Genomic DNA, 19,224 nt, shown 5'->3' on the forward strand with positions numbered 1-19,224 from the left:
GCCAGCCTACATCACAGCCACAGCAACTCGGGATCAGAGCTGTGTCTGTGACCTACACCACAGCTCACGGCAACACCGGATCCTTAACCCACTGAGTGAGGCCAGGAATCAAACCTGCGTCCTCATGGATGGTAGTCAGATTCGTTTGCACTGAGCCACAGCGGGAACTCCTCATCGCAGCAAGTTCTGAGATGAACTGTTATTACCCCCTCTTCCCATAGAGATGAGGAAACAGAGGTTTAGAGAGGTAAGGAGAGAAGTTCTGTTTGGGGCATATAGCAGAATGGATCTGCTAGCTGACTTTTCTGCTGAAAGCAACTAAAAAGGCCAGTTAAAATAAGCATTTTTTGGAGTTCTCATCGTGGCTCAGCCATTAACGAACCTGACTAGTATCCTTGAGGACTTGGGTTCAACCCCTGGACCTGCTCAGTGGGTTAAGAATCCAGCATTGCTGTGAGCCATGGTGCAGCTACAGCTCCGATTCAACCCCTAGCCTGGGAACCTCCCTATGCCGCAGGTGCGGCCCCCAAAGGACCAAAATAAATAAATAAGAATTTTTTTTTTTTCTTTTTGGACAAGCCCGAGGCATGCAGAAGTTCCTGGGCCAGGGATCAAACCTGAGCCACAGCAGTGACCCAAGCCACAGCAGTGACAGTGCCAGATCCCCAACTCACCGTGCCACCAAGGAAATCCTAAAATAAGTTTTTGTTTTGTTTTGTTTTTGATTAATCAGTGACCTTGCAAGAAAGTATGGAACACTCAGAAGCCAAAAAATAAGTGAAATCAGGGACCCAGAGAGGTGGGCAGGGCAGAGCTGCCTTTTACCTTGAGAGCATTTGCCAAATCACACGAGCCTTGGCATTAGTTCTCATAGACTGACAGAGACAAGAAACAGCAGAGTCAACTCCCAGAGCCCACCCAAGGTGGACACTAACAGAAGACCCAGCCTCGCACAGAATTTAGATCTCCAGCGGCCTCTCCACCAGGTTAGGGAGAAACTAAAGGCAGAACCCACCTCTCACCATTCCCACTAAAACTCAGAAAGAAATCTTAGCACTGAGTTGAGGGGAAAAGCATTTTCCTTGAGATTTCACAGTCACAAATGGGCTGTCAGTGGTTTTAAAACCAAAATTCACATTCGCCAGGAGTCCCCATTGTGGCTTGGTGGGTAAGAACTTGACTTAGTCTTCTGTATGCCACAGGTACAGCCAAATAAATAAATAAATAAATAAATTCACATTTCCTGGTTAAACTGAAACATCTCGAGCTGAAGTTTTAGATAAATGTCCACCCAGAGATTTTGGTTCACCTAGAGAAGTGGGAAGGTGCTTCTCTTTTCTTGGATGTTCAAAAGCAAAAAGGTAAAACAGAAAAAATAATGCAGACTCTATTATATTAACCAAGCACTCAAAATATATATAAAGACCAGCACAAGCAAAGATTTCACATAAAACCATGAAGATGAAGTGTAACAGAAATTGCATGGTGGGGTCTGGGGGAGAGCTGAACAGCCAGCTAGTCCAGGAGTGGCCAATTAAAAAACAAAACAAAACAAACAAACAAACAAAAAACCAAAGAAAAAAACTCCAGCAAAAAATACTTTGCCTTTAGTTGAGGGCTCCTTCTAAAGAAGAGCTCCTTAATCTTGGCACTACTGACTTTGAGTACATAAGTCTTTGTTATAGAGGCTGATGTACTATAAGACATTTAGCAGCTTCCCTGGGTTCTACTCACTAGATGCAAGTAGCATCAATGCCCACTAGAAGTTTTGGCAACCCAAAAATGTCTCCAGATGTTGCTAAATATCCCCTGAAGGGTAAAATTGCCCCTGTTTGAGAACCACTGATCTAAAATAATAACCCTAAATCTCTTGTGTTCAACACAATCTACTGATCTGAGAAGCACAGAGTAGAGATAGATAAGCCTCATTGTGGGTGGTGGCTGGTGGCTGGTGGGAGGTGGGGTGAGGCAACTAATGCACAGAGAAGATGGCTCAATACCCTAGTGACAAGCTCAATATCCTAGTGACAGCAGATCTCGGAAAGAGCCAGCAAAATTACACTCCCTGAAAGAAACTTCTACAAATAGCTGGGGCATGGGAATTCAACTCAGTTCCAAAGGATGTAATTTTTTTTTAATTGAGTTAGCACAGAAGCAATCCAAATAGCCTTCCAAAAAGGGTGGGAAAGGTCATTAAACCTACTAACAAAGAACCTTGGCCAGAAAAAAATGTTACCATGGAATAGATGAAAAATTTGACCAAACATTTTTTATGAATTAAATTTTAATGTGTTCTGAAGAATACAAGGCAGACATATAACAGCTCAGTGAAGAGATGGCAAGACAATGGCAAGAGAGGAAATGAGAGCTGGAAGAACTGAAGGCAGACGAATAAGAGAAACAAAAGAATTTCAGAGGTGAGGGAGCAATCAGAAAGAGGACCTAGACACAGCACCATGGAAAGGGAGGCTATAAATAAGGAAAGTGAATAGAATGAGACAAAATGGAGAAAGTTTTTTTTTTTTAATTGGAGAAAAAATGAAAAATACAGAAAAGAGACAAAAGAGAGCCAACATACACATAATTGGAGTCTCTAGACAAGAAAAACAAGACAATTAAATACAAAAAAATACTTAAAAATAGAATTGAAGGGAACTTTCTCAAAATAAAGGATCTGAACTTACATAAAAGGTACTATGTGTGCCAGAGAAAGCTGACCTAGAACAGAAAATTTCAAGACTCTCTTAATAAAATTATTGAACTTTAAAGATAAAGAAAATATCCTTTGAGCAGACAGGCCCCCCAAACAAATCAGATTACTCATTAGAGAACAAAATCAGGCTAGCCCCAGCAATTTCCAATGCCAAAACAGTGGCACAATCCTCATAGGATATTTATGGAAAGAAGTGTAAGCCAAGGATTTTATATGCTGTCAAGCTGTTTCTCAAGTATAAAAGTTCCAAACAACTTTTTTTTTTTTTTTTTTTTTTTTTTTTAAGACATGCAAGGACTCAGAGGGTAGTGTTCCCATGAACCCTTCTTGAGAAAACTACCAGAGAACAAACTGTAGCCCACCAAGTGGTGACCAGGGAAACTACAGCAAAAGGAGGACCAGGAGAAAATACATGGAATATTTGATGCAGAGAGGAGACAAAAATAAATGTAGACATCTGAATGTAAATTCATAGACGCTACGACAATGCAGAAATTTCACTTCTAAGAAAAAGTGGAGGGGGGGGAGGAGTGGAAAGAAAAGGAGGGTAGAGCATATTCCCTGATGGCCCTGTCTGTAAGAGCTAAAGAGGTCATCGCAAGGTGAGAAATCAAACAATGGAAGATCATGTAATGCCTTTAATGTAGCAAGTTTAATAAGACAAAGAGAAACATGTGCAGAAATCGTTTTGCATTTCATTGAGGGAAAAGACAGGGAGATGGGGAAGTGTACCAGTTTTTCACTCTCATTCTGGGACACTAATAGACACTGCCTAATCAAGTAGGGAACTAAGCATTCTATGTAATACTGTAATTATGAAGGTAAACACTAGAAAGAAGAAGAAGAAGCTTTCCTACATAAGAATTCTATTTGCTCTGGCTAGAACTCTCACAGTGCCACGTTGGATGGAAGTGGCAAAAGTGGGCATCCTTGTCTTGTTTCTGATCTTAGGGAAGGCTTTTGGTTTTTTTCCATTGGGTAGGATGTGAGCTGTGGGGTTTTCATAAATGTCCCTTATCACATTAAGGAAGTTCCCTTTTATTCCTAGTTGATGAGTGTTTTTATCACGAAAAGGTGCTGGATTTGCAGTTCCACATTTGCATTCCTAGGATATATCTCTCATTTCGTCATGATGTATAATCCTTTTGATAGGCTGTTGGATTCAGTTTGCTAGCATTTTGTCGAGGATTTCTGCATCTATATTCTTAAAAGATTCTGGTCTATAGTTTTCTTTTCTTGTGGTGTCTTTGGCTGGCTTTGGTACCAGTGTAATACTGGCCTCACTGAATGAGTTGGGTAGTATTCCCTCCTTTTCTAATTTTTGGAGATTTTGAGAAGTATTTGTGTGAATTCCTCTTAAATGTTTGGTAGAATTTACCAGTGAAGCCATCTGGCCCACGAATTTTCTTCATTGGGAGGTTTCTGATTACTGATTCAATCTCTTTACTTGTTATAGGTCTATAATTAACTAACTTTAAATATATATGTATATTAGATTATATATGTATTAGATTAAGTCTCAAAGTAAAATAAAAACTAACTCTTCATTATATGAAAGAGACATATATAATATAAAGAAGTTGAAACTAGGGAGTTCCTGTCGTGGCTCAGAGGAAACGAATCTGACTAGTATCCATGAGGACACATGTTTGATCCCTGGCCTCGCTCAGTGGGTTAAGGATTGGCATTGCCATGACCTAGCGGCGTAGGTCAAAGACACGGCTCGGATCTGGCATTGCTGTGGCTGTGGTGTAGGTCAGCAGCTACAGCTCCGATTTGACCCTTAGCCTGGGAACTTCCATATGCTAAGGGTGAGCCCTAAAAAGACAAAAAAAAAAAAAAAGTTGAAACTAAATAACAAAGTATACCAACCAAAAAAAAAATAATAATGATTAGCAGAAGTCATTATTTCATTATCAAAGTGCAATTTATGCCAAAGCATTAAACAAAATGAAAAGGAGTTGTGTTGTGTACCTGGGTGCCACTCAAGTGCAGATATAACAAATATGAATATCTGTGCACAGATAACCCAGTGGCTACATTTGGCCGGACTAATTACTGCAGCACAAAGCAAATCAGAGCACATGTGAAGTAGGAGACTGGAATTCATCTCTCTCAGGGTCTCAGGGGCAGAAAATCTAAGATCGTGTATAAAGTTAGGAGGCTCTACTGAACACCAGAGACCTACAGTACCTAAAAGAAGAAACATCTTTATTTTCCTCTCTGACAACAGTCCAGGATGGTAATAGAGAGCTCCGCTCGCTCAATAGTTTGGGACCCAAATTCCTTCCAAGTTGTGACTCCATCATCCCCTGCAACTACAGCAACACCTGCTGGGTAGAATCCAAGTTACCACCACATCCAGGTTGCTCCTGGCAGGACGGAAGAGAGATGGTGGCAAATACTCCTTGCATTCACATTTTTTTTTTTTTTTGGAGAAAACTTGTCCCTGGATCAACCTAAATCCAAGGAGTGGGATGATCTGGTAGTGGTCCAGCTTCATGCTTAGGAAAATGGATAGAACAGATCTCAGGGGATCACGACCAGTGTGTGCCACAGCCCACCCCTCGGGTGCTCACTCCCCCATGAATAGGGCACATTCAGTCCTTCTCCATGGAGGACCACCAGTTTCTGTACTGGTGATCTCTTAGTGATACACAGACCTCTCCACCAGGTTCAGATGGGGTTCCTTGTGGTCCAATGACCTGTATGCTCAAAGACAATTCCTTTGTCCCACCCAACTGGCCAATAGACAGTAATGAAACAGAAAGTGAGACCACAATAAAGACCCCCCATTCAGAAGAGAGAGCATGGGCAACACACAGTATTGCCAGGGTAGGAACTGTCAGGACCCCTGCCCTGGCAGTGGATATTCTCTCTGCTCTGGTTTTGCCTTCTGGAACATTCTTCCTTGTCTACTGCATCATCTGAAGTGGGTATCAGAAAATATGTCTGCCTTGAGGGCTGTTTTGCAGCTTAAACTATTATGGGCTTCTATGGTTTCTTGGAAAAACAATTCCCTGGAAGATGTATTAGAGATCAATATATCTATTGAGAGACATCTATTAGAGTCTATTTGCTTTCAGTCATTTCATAAGCCATAACCACACTTGATGCTTTTTTCTCACATAATTCTCAAGTTGGCTCCATTTCTTTGCTTCCTAGCTCTAGCCACAGCTCCTTCCTCACATTAATGCCAGCTATTTGGAGTCCCACAGAAATAAGAGGCTTACTGAGAAGCAGTGCCCTTAGCCTGATCCTCGCCTTGGGGCAGGATGCCTTAAATGACTGTTTTGCTAAGGGATAGTCTTTAGGAAGGCTCTGAGGTAACTGTCAGATCTCCTGTTGTCTGGGTGACAGAAGCAGAAGGCTTTTTCTACCCTCCAAAGTCCTTACATTTCGAGACACGATTCCCTTTCATCTTTGCTTGAAATCTGGCCAGTATGGGTGGAGGTCATCTCTTTACTTTGAATATCTTGCTAAAAGCCACATGGAGCAGCCAATATGCACTAACTCCCAACTCCTCCTTGACTTACAACCTTAAGAGGTACAAAATCTGCCTTTCAGGTCATTGCAGGAAACAATTTCACCTATTATGTGGCCAAGAGTCCCCAGATTTTCAGCCCACAATTCTACAATATCTATGTTCCTGCCACTGGCTGCCTGCCCACTAGGTTTGGGTTATGGCAGCACCCTATTTTTGGTGCCAATTTTGATCCTAATTAAGGTAAGAATTGGTGTGTGTGTGTGTGTGTGTGTGTGTGAGAGAGAGAGAGAGAGAGAGAGAGAATGGTGACTTAAAGAACCAAGTTTCTTGAAATACCAGCATTTTTAGCAACATGGATGGACATAGAAATTATCACGCTAAGTGAAGTCAGCCATACAATGAGACATCAACATCAAATGCTTTCACTGACAGGTGGAATCAGAAAAAAGGACAGACGGAACTTCTCTGCAGAACAGATACTGACTCACAGACTTGAAAAACTTATGGTCTCCAAAGGAGACAGTTTTGGGGGTTGGGGGGATGCCCTGGGGTTGTGGGATGGAAATCCTATACAACTGGATTGTGATGATCATTGTACAACTATAAATGTAATAAATTCATTGAGTTAAAAAAAAAGCCAACAAAAGGAAAAAGAAAAAAAAAAGAACCAAGTTTCTTTCTCATGTAATAGAAAGAGGTAAGCATTCCAAGCTGGCAGTTTCTTTTTTCTTTCTTTCTTTCTTTTTTTTGTCTTTTTTTGTCTTTTTAGGGACATATTCATGACATAGGGAGGTTCCCAGGCTAGGGGTCGAATCAGAGCTGTAGCCACCAGCCTACATCACAGCCACAGCAACTCCAGATCTGAGCCGCGTCTGCAATTTACACCATAGCTCAGGGCAACACCGGATCCTTAACCTACTGAATGAAGTCAGGGACTGAACCCAGGTCCTCATGGATCCTAGTCAGGTTCGTTACACTGAGCTATGGCGGGAACTCCCCGTTTCCTTTCAATGTCTAGTCCACCATCTCTATGGCTGTGTCTTCAACCACATGGTAGAAATTAAGCCACCACCATATCTAGGTTTCAACTGGCAAGAAGAAGGTAGAAGATGTGGGAGAGGCATATTTACAGCCACAAGACCTCAGTGTGAAAAGGGCATCCAAGTTTCTACTACATTCCATGGGACAGAACTTCGTCTCAAGGGCACAGCCCTCTATGAGAAGGTCTGGTAAATGTAGTCTAACCCTGTCCCTGGGCAGAATAGGAGAACAGATGACAGACAATATCCTATTAGTCTGTATCACAGGCACAATATATTAACATTATGACTTACTGTGCAAATATGACACACGAAACTGGTAAACATACTATCTTTTCATGTGACTATGGCTCTTTCACATAGTCATAGAGAAAATCTCAACAACCCTCTTAAAAGAGAAGTGCTATAGAAAACATTATCTGGCCACAATGAAATTAAAGAAAAAGAAATTAATAACATATTCTGAAAGAATATATACTCCTCTGCTTGGAAAAAATTTAATCTGGTATTTAAATAACTCAGGTCAAAAAGGAAACTAAAACTTTAGTATTCTGAGAGTCCCCAACGTGGCTCAGTGGTAATGAACCTGACTAGTATCTTTGAGGATGTGGGTGCAATCCCTGGCCTCACTCAGTGGGTTAAAGGCTCCAGCATTGCCGTGAGCCATGGTGTAGGTCACAGACACGGCTCAGATCTGGTGTTGCTGTGGCTGTGGTGTAGGCCAGCAGCTATAGCTCCAATTCAACCCCTAGCCTGGGAACTTTCATGCGATGAAGGTGTGGCCCTAAAAAGACATTAAAAAAAAAAAAAGCCTGCAGTATTTCTATAAAACAGTGAAAATGAAATATAGTTACAGAAGTCATTGGAGGAAAATGCATAGCCTTAAATATCTGTATCAATAAAGGAAAAAGAGTGGAAAGAAGTAAAGTTAGCTCCCAATTCAAAAAGTTACAACAATAAATTGAAAAATAAGAAAAGGACAAACTGCTAGAGATAAATGAAGGCACTAATAAGTTATAAAATAGAAAATATTATATAACGAATATATATACTCAAAACCTGATTTTTTGAAAATAATCCAATAGCAAAAGGCAGGGAAATGCAAATACACACAATCTGAAATGATAAGGGAGAATTCCACAGAAATGGAAGAAATTAAGAGGCTCACATGAGATTGATTTGTTCCACATTATGTGAAATGAACATGAAAACATGGATGAAATAGAGAATTTCCTAAGTGAAAATAATGTATCAAAATTGATCCAAAAAAAGAAAAATATCTTAACAGATCATTTCTCTCAAGGAAAGAGAGAACTATGTTGAGGGTTATCTTTTTCAGGCAGGACCAAAAAAGGAAAATTACAGCCCATTATTTGTGAAAAACAATGCAAAATATCTAAATAAAACACTAAACAGAATCTGCCTGTGTATTAAAAGAGCAATACATCAAGTTGACATAGGAATATTCTCCTGCATTTTAAGGGTGCCCTAATAATAACAAATCTATTAGTATAATTTATAAATTGATCCCGGGAGGAATAAAAATCATGGTCATCTCCATAGTTGCCAAAAAGACATTTAACATTCATCCCCATTCTTTATAAAAAGATTCAATAAAACGGGCCCATTGGATATTTGCTTTAAAGTATCCTTTTGGGTCTTGCTTTTAGGCTTTTTTTTAAATGCAGGATCAGAGCTGTGTTTAGAGTAATATTAATTATCCCCACTACTGAGGCAAGGCTCTTCTGAGTACTCTTCTCAATACCCCGTGAATTTTGAGGTTTTCCAGTCTGGCTGCTAGGAACAGGTGTGTTCTCAGCCCTGCATGAGCACCAGGTAGGTTTTCCTCTAATGCCTCTGGGATGTTTCTTTCCCCAGCCTCACATGCACGTGGTGATTAGTGCCCTGCTGAATGCTGGAAGGAGACCCTGTGCAGAAATCTGGAATTTGTTCTTTCCCCAGCTTTCTCTTCTCCAGCACTCTGCCCTGTAATTCTAGTCACCTCCATCTGCCCCAAGCTCTCAGCTCCTTCTTCATGATTCAGGGAGTTTGCCAGGCTTCACCTGAGTCACCCTTCCTGAGCCACAGTCTTGAAATGCTCTCAAAACAATAGTCCAGAGCAATGCAAGGCTTGGATGACTTATTTCCTATCTCAAGAACCACTGTTCTTCACTGGCTGAAGTCCAGTGACTTGAAAATTGTTGTTTCCTACATATTTTCTCTGACTTTTTTTTTTTTTTTTTTTTTTTTTTTTTTTTGCTATTTCAGGCAGTAAGTTTAACCCAGTACCTGTTGCTCCATCTTGGCTGAGAGTCTTCCAATGCTTTTGCTTATGAGAAGGAGGAGGAGTGGAGGTAGCATCATCTGTGTGATTTGCGTATCATCTGCATAATATGAAATACACAAAAATAGCCAACACCCCCATCTCCAAGTCTCTGGTTATCTCTTTATGAGAAACACATAGCAGATCTAGCAAGAGAAACCAAGGATTCCCCATCAAGGCTGCAGGATCATTTTACCCAGGCTACTGAGCCCGGTTTGTGCTTGTTTTCAATTATCTGAAGACTGTTTGCTTAGATAGCCAATTAACTGCCTGGTGCCTCCTCTTTCCTGTCTCTGCAGAGGGCTGACTCAGCATCATTATCAAACCTGGCAGAATATCATTCCAAAGATACTCTATGCATATACGACCTTTTAGCTTCCCTAATAAACACACTACTCTTCATCTTGCTTCTTTTATATAAAAATGTATGTTAAGGGCTTTCCCCTATCAGTGCATAACTTCTTTATTTTTAATTGCTGCATACTATTCCATTCTTAACAGATATACCACAATTTACTTAACTCTATTGCTAATAGTTTCCAGGCCCTTCATGATGCAAAACCTGCTACAAAGAATCACTCTATAAATAAGGCAAGAATTAAAAAGAAAATTAAAAAAAAAGGTATCATGTGGCAGCCAGGCTCAAAGATGGTAACTGATAATCCTTTTCTGCTGGGATTCACACGTAATCTGTCCCACACAGAATCTGGGGAAAGCCAGATAGCAAGTCACAAGGACACTCAAGCTGCCCTCTAGAAAGAACTACATGGAGAATAATTGAGACCCCTGGCCAATGGCAGTGCCAATTTACCAGCCATGTGAGTCTGCCATCTTGGGGGCTCCAGCCCTAATCAAGCCTTCATATGGCTACAACCTCAGCTAATGTGAAACTCATAAGTGACTCCAAGTCAGAACCAGCTAGCCATGGTGCTCCCAAACACCGACCAGAAAATTTATGAAAGCTATTAAATAATTATTGTTGTCTATGCCACCAAGTTTGAAGGTATTAGTTCTGCAACAATACAGATTTTGTTAACTGGATGTAGGTACAACCATAACAAAAACCTAAACATTTTGGAATATCTTTGGGGCCAGGTAGCAGACAGAAGCTGGAAGGACATTATAGACAGTAAAAATGTAAAGTTTATGTTAGAAGAAGCTATATTTCAGAATAGTCATGGACTGGTGACTTCCATGTTCTTTTCATTTTCCATCTTTTTGAACAGAAGTGTCTGTATCAGTTATCCTGTGCTTATACTACTATTGTATGTTGGGTGTGTGAGGGACAGATAATTTGTCCCTGCAGTTCACAGGTCTTCAGATCAAGAGGAACAATGGGGGTGAGGAACATACCTGAAGGACTGCACCTGATAAGCCTCATTGAACTTAGATATAATTTAGACAAGGAGATTCATGGACTTTGAGCTTATACAGTAATGGAATAAAAGAGAGCTCCCAGGTGAAGTCTTTGTTTGCCAGCCCCAGCCTTCATGCTGGGAAGCTGATGTGATGCTGGTGCTGTGGCAGCCATCTTGTAACCAATGAGGGAAAAAAAGACTTCGTCAAGGATGACAGAGAACATGGTTAGAATTTGGGTCCCCCTTTTTCCCCCTAAGACTTACTCATCTTTATTGTCTGGTTTCTGACACTTGACTTCCCCCCACCACCCCCTGCTTCCGCACTCTGGAAATGGAGAGAGGGTGGCTAAGCTCCTGGTGGCTTTCTGATCCTCAGACTCATTAAGGGTCTGGTTGTATTTCCTATCCATGGGATGCTCTTTGAATCTGGGTCTTTGATGGCATCACTAAGCCACTCAACCCTCCTTCAGATGTTTTTCTATGAGCAATAACTATTGTTTTTGTGCTTTGAGCCATGCCACTCTGCACTACATTTTTGAAGCCAAATGTAACCTCAGTGACTCAGAGCAGAGCCAGAGTCAGTATTTAACCCCCAACTTCAAGGTGAGAGCTTGTTCTCCATCCTGAACTGCTTTACAAATATGTCTGTGTGTGTGTGTGCGCATGCACGTGCGTTCACACCGCCATCGGGCTTCTTTAGGCCTAGAGACCATGCCTCCCGCAGCACTCAGGGCAGGGCTCAGCAAGTCCTGGTCCCACATATGGGTTACTCACTGATGAAGCATATCCAGAGTCCCTGGCAGCTTTCTATGGGGTTACATTTTACAGCAGACCAAAGAACAGCTAACCAATAAACCTCAGAACACATAGAACCACCAATAAAATGGGTTTTATGGGGCATGAATCTGGGAGTAGCAAGCTCATGGGGCCTGGCTTCTTCTGGAATATCAGGTTCAGGGCAAAGGGGAGCTCTGTTAGAATCCTCCCCACAAGATCAGAGGGAAGGGCAGAGGTTTCCTAAAGGCCAACCAACTGGCCCAGAACAGCCCTTGGTGGGGGCAGACGCAGGGCTGTGAGGCAATGGCACATTGGCCGGGGTCCCTGCCTGCAGTGGGTTGGCTCTCAGGCTGTTGTTTTGGGTTTGGCATGAATTATTCAGCACAGACACAGCCCAGCCCAGAGTTTTTGGGACTCTCCCCAAGGCTGGGAAGGAGGAGCAGGGAAAAGGCACTGTCCTCTGGGAGAAGACTCTGTCCCTCTGCGCCTCCGTCTCCCCCTCTGTATAGGATGGGATTGCAAGTCTGTCTCTGTGCACACGGCCTGCCTGCCTGTTCCCCCAGGGCCAGGATTCTAAGGCCCTAAGGTGCTCGGGGTCTTTTATAAACTTCAGCAATTAAAGCGGGTCTCAAGGAAAGGTGGGAAGTGATTGGCTCAAGACCACAGGACAAGGGGCAGCGCTGGGGCGAGTGTCTTATGTGTCCAGGTCCTGAGCCACTTTCATCTTCACCACCCTCTGCTGCTGTAGCACGTGATGGGGGGAGGGAGTGTCTGACACGTCTGCCCCAGTCAAAGGGACGGGACATTTTCGTGCTATGGCAAAGCCCGCTGTGGTCAGGCTGGTGGGAAGCGCCCCCTTGCTCTGCTGTGGCCTGAGGGAAAGGACTCGCACAAAGAGACCCGGCAGGAAGGTGGTGAGTTCATCTTGAGTCCACACTCCACCTCCCCACAGCTGGAGGGCCCCAGGCCCCCGGAACGCCTTCACGCTTGGTCAAAGGCAGGCCACACGGATGCCCCACATTTGTCTTTGGGGACCCACACGAGCCATGCGCCTGAGGCCTTAGGCTTAGCGTGGCATGCTCCCCTCACGTGCTTGGTCCAGAGAACTCGGCACATGGCCCTGCGCATCCCAAAGGAGGGAGACTGCAGCCTGGCCCTGGGCCCAGGAAGACACAGAGAACGGATTTCATTGGGCTCTTAGCAGTCTCCACTGGGGTCGACCTGACTGGCTACCAGAGTCCCCTGCCATCCTCCTTCCCACAGCAGGACACACGCTCGCCCTCTCCGAGCATGTCCGCCCCCGACTCTGGTTACCCTTCCAGATCACAGCGCAGGAGACCTGCGGGAAAGGAAGTCCTCTCCAGAGCCCCTTACGGGTCCTCACGGTTCAGTTTGGTGACATAAACTGCAAGACAAGTCACGTGCCACTCCCCCACCGCCCCAGGCACACCCCCCTCCCCATTCCTGAAGCAACAGTGGACAAGGACAGGAAAACCACAGCACACACTCCCACGTGGAAAAGGGAAGAATGGAAACACTCGGAAGTCACTGGTGCACAGAGGTGGGCAAATCCTGCTGGCACGAACCGTGAGGACAGAGGATGCTCATCTGGCCAACCTGCTTCTGGAAGATTCGGTTTCCCCATCATCCTCTGTGGCTACATCGGAAGCAGGTGTTAAATAGTCTGGCCTCCTTGAGGGTTTCTCTGGGGCCCAAACAATCCTAATCACGGCCAATTCCTACTTGCCTTGGCAGTTTCCCTTCAGAAGCGTCTGGTCGTGTTCTTCTAGCTAGTTCTAGGAGCCAAGAATCCTGCAAAGATGTTGTCTCAGCATAATCCTGAGGCCTGTTTTATTTCATTGTTTCCTGCCCTGGCCCAGCCCTCACTTTAATTTGGGCTGCGTCCGGGTCGGGGGGCGGGGGGAGTGGAAATTCTCCCACAGTGAGTTTGAGTGGAAAGATGATACCCGAGTCTAACCAGTGCTCCAGGGCTGGATCCTGGGCTGGGCTTCCTGGGTGGTCTTGGTGAAAGGCTCTGAGCCACAGCAGCTGATCTCCTTCTGCATAGGTTTCAGAGAGGGGAGGTTCTCACCTCTGTGAGGCCCCCTGTTTCTAGATACTCTCTATTTCTTCCCATCGCTCAGGTCTTTCTTACAATAATTTGCTAAAAGCCACAGAGAGCAGCCAATGTACACTAACATTCTGGCTCTTTCCAATCCCTTCTTCTAGGATGATGGGCTCAGCCATGATCAGTCTTCCAAAGTCTCATAAAAATCGTTTACTAAATACTCTTCCAAAGTATAACAAGGGCCTCTAGCTTTCCAGCCTGTAATATTTATACCCTCCTCACATCCAGCAGAATCATTAAGTCAATGCCTTGTCCGGGAGGGGTTTTGCTAGGACAGTGCCCCACTGCTGGCAGTCATTTTTGTTTATTCAGGGCAACGGAAGCCTGCTGTGCTGGAGACCCAGTAATGATTTAGTGGCTGGAAAGAGACAGAAGTGTGTTTCTTTCATGTGTAATAGTCCACGGTGATTCTAGATCAGCAGGCTGCTGGGTTCCACAAGGTCATTCGGGGGACAGGGGTCCTTCCATCATGTTTCTCTGCCATCCCCTATGCCCTTGGCCTTGTCAGCTTGATCACTGGGGGGCAGGCACAGCCATGTTCCCACTTGGGGGAAGGGGACAGAGAGCATGGGGCATGGGGGAGAGGAGGGTACATTCTAAGGCTGAGGCCTGGGAGAAACACACTTACTTCCCAATGCATGCCCCTGGCCAAAACTTAACACACAGAGATCTAAGTACAAGAGCATCTGGAACACAGAGTCTGGCTGTGCGCCCTGGAGGAGGGCAAAATCCGCGTTGGTAGACAATTAGCAGTCTCCACGGTGGGCCTGGGAGCTGAATGGGCACGTGGCCATTGTGCAAGTCTCGTGGACTTGGGGGTCAGCTGAGATGACTGTCCGCGAGGGAGCCCCTCACCCTCTCACCCCGTGTACACACACAGCCCACAGCGGATGATTCCGCATCTAGGGCGCAGGACCAGAGGACTCTCCCAACACATATTTGCTTGCTAAATGTTGTCATTCCCCTGTAATTCTTCCTAAAATGATGTTCGCCATCCTCCTCTGGGCCGTGGGGGCCTGAGGGAGATGCAGGGCAGCGGCACGGACCTGCCAGGAAATGGAAGGATGTGCCAGCCCTGGTTCTCTGAGAAGCAGACACCAAGGTAGGAGTAAGTGTGCACGGATTTCATTAGGAGGCATGCCAGTGTGAAATGAAATAGAGACGGGGCCAGCAGGCTGCCAAAGTGACAGTGACCGGGAGAGAAGGAGAGAGGGTGTCTGTGAAGGGCCTTGCGTCTGAGAAAGCTTCAGCAGAGCCATCAGAAATCTCTCCGCCCAAGTCCACCCACAAAGAAATCTTGTGTCTCCCAAGAACAACTCTGCCTTAGAATCCCAGCCGCGTACACCTTTGTTGGTGGGGAGCAGACTGGGCGGGGGCACAGCTGCTGTCAAAGAAGGGGATGGATTGCAAAGCCAGAGTCACTCTATCCTGGTCAGGTACACCCCCTGGAGCCAGAGCCTGGCAAGGCCCACTCTCATCGCTTCCCCAGAGGGACATAGGAAGAAGATGGGAATCATATTCTGGAAAGAACACGGGCTTTGGGATAGACGAGAAAATAAGCGTTGCAACCCAGTTCACTGGTGAATAGTTGTGTGGCATCGGGCAAGAAACTTAACCCCTCTGATCGTCAGTTTTCTCTTCTGTAAAATGCCTGCGAAATATTCTCAGGATGAAAGTGGAGTGTGCTCACTAAGTGGTGGTTTTTATTCTCTCCTCATCTGGCAGAGCCCAGGGGGCCTAGGGGCTACGCCAAATGTGCTCCCTGAGGGAGGACTCCCAAGTTCACACTGACCCTGATTCCCTGGGATCACAGACAACTCTTCCCTCTCAGCCCCCCTCCACGCAGACCCAGCACAGGCACGCAGCAGACTGCAGAGGCCAACTTTGCTTTCAAATGAGTCCAAGAAACGCCCTGATACATATCTCCCCCAGGGCCAAGGTGAAATGTTTAGAAGAGGCTGCCTGTCGGTCAGGGCTGGGACGGCAACACACTACCTCCTCTGGGCTCCGGCTTGTTTGAAAACTCAACACCTGGGCTGGGGCTGTGGGCTAAGGCCCAGGTGGGGAAGGGAAGGAAGGAGGCGTCTCCTTGGACAAGCTTGTAAATCCAGACAGTGGCGGCAATAAAGCCAGACGGCGGGGCAGGCTTCCACCCACCCCAGCTCACAGCCGGCTCTAGGCTCCCAGAGAGGCGCTCTCACTCCATCTTCTCTCTCTTCCAGTGCCCATTCTCGGAGCACTTTCCATCTCGCCTTTCCTCCCCACTACTCTCGTGCGCCCCTTCCTCTCCCCCCACCTCTCTCTCTATCTCCCCCCAGCCCCCTTCTCTCTCCCTCCAAGGGTGAACCTTATTCTACTTAGACTCCTGACATTCCCAGGCTCCCTCTCTCTATTTCCCCATCTCTCTATGTCTCTGAGTTTCCCTGTCTTCCCGAGGGCCTCATTACTTCCATCTTTCTGTTTCTCATGCTCTCTTGCTCCCTTGCTCCCTGCCCATGTCTCTCTCTCTCTCTCTCCTCCTCTCCCACTCTTTGGCCTCCCAGTCTGCCCTGGCCCAGCTCAGCCGCCTCCTTGGAGCTGCCTGCTGCCTTGGATTGACTTCAAGCCCCAGAGAGGAGCTGAGCCCCAGAAGTTCTACGGGGCCCTGGGAGGAGCTCCTCCTTCTTCCTCTGTGCACAGCACAGATGTTCGGAACCACAAAGTGTCCAGTGCAGTGCAAGGGCCACAGCACACGAGACCCAGGCTGCTGCCTCTAAGGCTGCAGCATTGCAATCTCCCTCTCCCCTTCCCAGATTCTCTCTGTGTCACTTCAATCTTAAGAACTAACTGCCAGTTACAGGCAAAACTATGCACCGAGGACAAATAGGACTCACTTTCATACCAAAGGGTGGAAAATTGGCTTAATTAAATGTAGAGAATCTATTCAATAGAATTTTATAAAATCGTGATGTAGATCGATACATACTCATACTAAATATAAACCCAAATAAGAAAAAGAGCAGCTTAAAAAATAGCATTTAGAACATAGACTCATTTTGTAAATAACATATGCATACATATGTAAATATACAGATACATACACATACATAATATAGGCATCACCTCAAAAATTTGGATGTATTTATCTCGGGTGGTAGGAGGAGGAGTGACTTGTTTTTACTATAATGAACAAATATTTCCTGGGTAATAAAACATTAGAATAATTTTAAAACCAACCAGGACGTAGGTGAAATGAGTATCAATCTTCCTCACTGCCCCCTTACTCATTTATTTCATTTATTTTTTTTGTTTTTTTTTTGTCTTTTTAGGGCCACACCCATACCTGTGGCATATGGGGGTTTCCAGGCTAGGGGTCGAACTGGAGCTGTAGCTACTGGCCTACGCCACAGCAACTCGAGACCCAAGCCACATCTGTGACCTACATATAGCTCACAGCAAAGCCAGATCCTTAACCCACTGAGTGAGGCCAGGGATCAAACCAGGTCCTCATGGATACTAGTCGGGTTGGTTGACCACTGAGCCAGGACAGGAACTCCAGCCCCTTACTCATTTTAAACCAACACATTCTGGGGGAGGAAGCACCCACTGGGTGCTAGGCTCTGCCAGCAGCTCGGCAGGAATTGGAGTGATCAGATGTGGTCCCCACAACAACCCCAGATACTGGCCAGGGTGACTCAAGAAGACCCTTCAGGAAGCCTGCAGCTGGGGTAGGGGCTAAGGCAGGGGTCTGGAGAAGGAGGCTCTCCAGCCGGAAGAAGGGTACTGGCAGAGGCACATGCCTAGAGGGGGATGCCTAGCCAGGATCTCCGATCAGAAGTGTGAACCCATGGGAAGGCTTGGGGCACCTGTCTCTTGAAGAGTTCAAACAGGAACTACTGCTAAAGATGTAAGATAAGATGAGGTGGGGGGACAGAATGAGGGAAGAAAATGGGGAGGGTGCTCAGGGAGGTAGTTCTGCGCTTCAGCCACCCTCCTCCCACCCCAAGAAGCTCAAACCAGCCTAGCCGTGGCCGCTGCAGAGAGTAGCATGAAAGCATCAACACAAAGCTGCCTCACCGGGCTGAGGCCTTTGCAGTTAAGTGTCTTGGTCATGTGCACAATGGAACTGACTGCCACTGGGCAGTGTGTGGGTCAGTGTGTTCCCATGGGCCAGACAGCACCAAAGGCGACAGTCCCCAAGACGTTGAGAGCTCAGTGAGCAAGCAGGGAGAACATATTTTTAGACCTGGTGTGTTCTATTGTTTCTTTGTTTCCTTTCCTCTGCCTTCAGGTTTTCTGCAGAACTCAGCGCTACAAGAGCGGCGGTATGAAGAGTAAAAAGCAGTTCAGATGCCCCGCGGGCTGGACTGAGCTGAGCACCAGCCCTCACCACCACCAGGGGGCACCCGAGCAGAGACACACGGCTACCTACAGAAGGAAGAGTAGGAAGAGCATCCACCCTCTCCGTGTCTCTCTGAACAAGTCCGCAGAAAGACCGGCCCTAGTGGCTCAACTCTGGAGTGATCCGGAAGGGGTGGGCTGGGGAGGAGGCCCCAAGTGTGCGGATCGGCCTTCCTCAACCGAATGTTGTTTATTACCCTGATCGCCTCCTGCTGCCAGGCTGCCAACCCAGAGGATTTAGGGTATAGATTAGGGATGAGGGCAGCTTCTGGAAAGCAGTGGAGAAAGAGTGGTGTGACCGAAGGAGCACTGGACGCGGAGTCAGGAGAGCTGGCTGCCCAGCCCTACACTTCATGTGACCTTTCCCTCGCTGCAAGGTTTGTTTACTCATCTGTAAACAAAGGCGGGGGCTGGGGGGATCTCCGTGGTATCCGAGTGCCCTTCAGGTTCTGACCAAAGACAGATTCCTTGTGGAACCTTAAAAAGGGCAAAAGGAAAGAACTGGAGAAAAGAACCAAAGAACAGAAACAGTCGCTGTTTGCTCCCCACCGCGCTGGGGCGCCGGCCACTACGCTGAGTCAGAGGGGACAGCAGGGGGGCCCTCACCTAAAAGAGACTTTGAGTGCACACTCACTCTCTCTCGGGCTCCCAGCTCTCCCTCGGATCCCCCCCCCACACACACACACACATATTCCCGCCCGGGTCTCGCATTGCTGGCGCGGGCATTCCCCACTCTCCACCTGGAAAGGGCATGGGGTGAGCGAGGTCTTCTGCAGTGGGTACAGGGCGACGATCCCGACCAGGGTCTCCCTGAGAGGTCAAATGCACCCAGGCAGGCGCTTTCCATCCTCACATCACCAACCTTCGCCTCCATCCACCCCATCCTGGACAAAGTGGGGAACAGACCCAAGAGGTGGGAGCGCTCTGGGCCCGGTGTATTCAGTCGTTCAGTCGGGGAGGCAGGTAATGGACCCATGCACCCAAGACGCGACCTCGTTCTGGTGACGTTTTCTACACC

General features: G+C 46.2%; 1 protein-coding gene across 1 annotated transcript in view; it reads right to left on the reverse strand.

The window, feature by feature from the left end:
* The window catches only part of ACCSL (1-aminocyclopropane-1-carboxylate synthase homolog (inactive) like), a 160,515-nt gene that overhangs the window by 101,901 nt on the left and 39,390 nt on the right, over positions 1-19,224 (reverse strand). The window lies entirely within an intron of this gene.

This window comes from Sus scrofa, chromosome 2 (assembly GCF_000003025.6).
Source record: "Sus scrofa isolate TJ Tabasco breed Duroc chromosome 2, Sscrofa11.1, whole genome shotgun sequence".
In the NCBI taxonomy this organism is placed as follows: domain Eukaryota; kingdom Metazoa; phylum Chordata; class Mammalia; order Artiodactyla; family Suidae; genus Sus; species Sus scrofa.